Below are 1,643 nucleotides of genomic sequence, written 5' to 3'. Positions count from 1 at the left end.
CTTGCTGTCTGCCTTGTTTCCACATCTTTCAAAAAAGAATAAATAACAATTTGCTACTTCCTAAGGACTTTGGTATCTGACACACAAGATATAACAATATGCTGTCTATACGCCAGCCAGAAGTGCCAATGTGCTTACGTGTGTGGGGAGCTGACCTGTCCTCCTTCCTCCTCCCTGCCCTTCAAGCACAGTGGCAGTCAGCCTGCAGACAAGATGGCACACAGGCAGGCTCAGCGCAATGCATAGGCCCTCTAATATCTTCTGGGTACTTGCCAGATTAAACCCTGCAGGATCTCTCTCTGCTGAATCAAATCTGTGTCTCCACTGTGCTTTCAACARTCGATAGGATGACTGTAAAGCAGCAGTGCTGTCTGCTGTCTCTGGGCTCTGCCCTAGTGTCACCTTGCTGGGCTCCAGCTTGGGCAATGCGCGGTTTAAAGCAGAGCTAAGCACTCGCCCTCAGACTAAGTCAGCTCCAGCTGTGAGGCTACATGCTGCAGTGGAAACTAAACCTAGGGAGCTTTGCAAAGCTGCTGGGACCACTGATGTGAGAGAAAGGTTGATGTATGCTATGTCTGGTTTTGTTTGGGAGTTTTTACGTTCACTTTCGAGTTTGCTCTTAAAGTTTTCAGAGGTCAATGGGAAACAACACTGATATGGAACTTAAGAGGAGCCTYTGCCTCTGTGTGGGTGCACGTACATATGCACATATACACTGAGGAAACCAGAAGCAAGAAAGAGCATCTCTGCATTGAAGCCTTCAAGAATCTTTTAGTTTAAGGATCCATTTTAAGGATAAGATTAACAGCAACAACGTAATACCTTTGAGCACAATGGTTACTGAATTACCCTAACCCAGTTTTCCTGGTATCTACCCAGCATACCAATACAAAAACACTTCAGACGTGTTAGCACACAAGCAAGGCACTGCAAGGGCTTCTAGTCCTTGCAAAAGCGCTTCTCCGTGGACTTTCAGAGGAAAAGTCTCGGCCTGTTGCGCACAAGGTCTGACGGTTCAACCTGCCCTCGCCGGGGCTCTGGGGAGCAAGACTCCACATACAAAATTCTGGCAGCAGGAGTAAGGCCTGCGCTATTACAAGCGGTGGGCAGGTGAACTGCTGCACCCTGCAGTCCTGCRACACACTGCTGGACATGACCTCTGGAGAGATACTGCAGCAGGGACCTTCACACGCAGATCTTCACCTCACCCCCTGCTGCTTGGGTGCATTTTCCCCCCGCCAGGCTGCGAGGCAGCTCTCAGCTCCTCCCAGGCATGGCCTCCACAGACCCCCACGCCCTGGCCGCTGCCTCCGAGGACGTCACCTGGGTTTTGCCCTCTCTTTCCAGACCCACCAACCCGGGGAAGAGACCAACACAGCCCACAGCCAACCTCCCACGGCTCCCCCGCGACGACCTAAAATGGCCGCCACCGCCCACCGTTGGGAGACCCCGCCCCTTCGGGGGAGGGGCGGTGAGGCCCCGCCCCCCAGCTGCGCGGCGCGCCGCGGCGCGCGCGGCTGTCCTCCGTTCCCCCCTCTCCCCCCCCCCGCGCGCCGCTCAATGCCTTCCCCCGGCGAAGCGCTCAGGCCGGAACCTTCTTTCCAGAGGGAGCACGGAGGGCTTGGCCGGCGGACCGCACCGCG

The sequence above is a fragment of the Rhea americana genome, unplaced genomic scaffold, assembly GCF_003343005.1.
Source record: "Rhea americana isolate MKP2758 unplaced genomic scaffold, rheAme1 scaffold_35, whole genome shotgun sequence".
Taxonomy (NCBI): Eukaryota; Metazoa; Chordata; class Aves; order Rheiformes; family Rheidae; genus Rhea; species Rhea americana.
The sequence above is the reverse complement of the archived record's forward strand: the minus strand, read 5'-3'. Positions refer to the sequence as shown.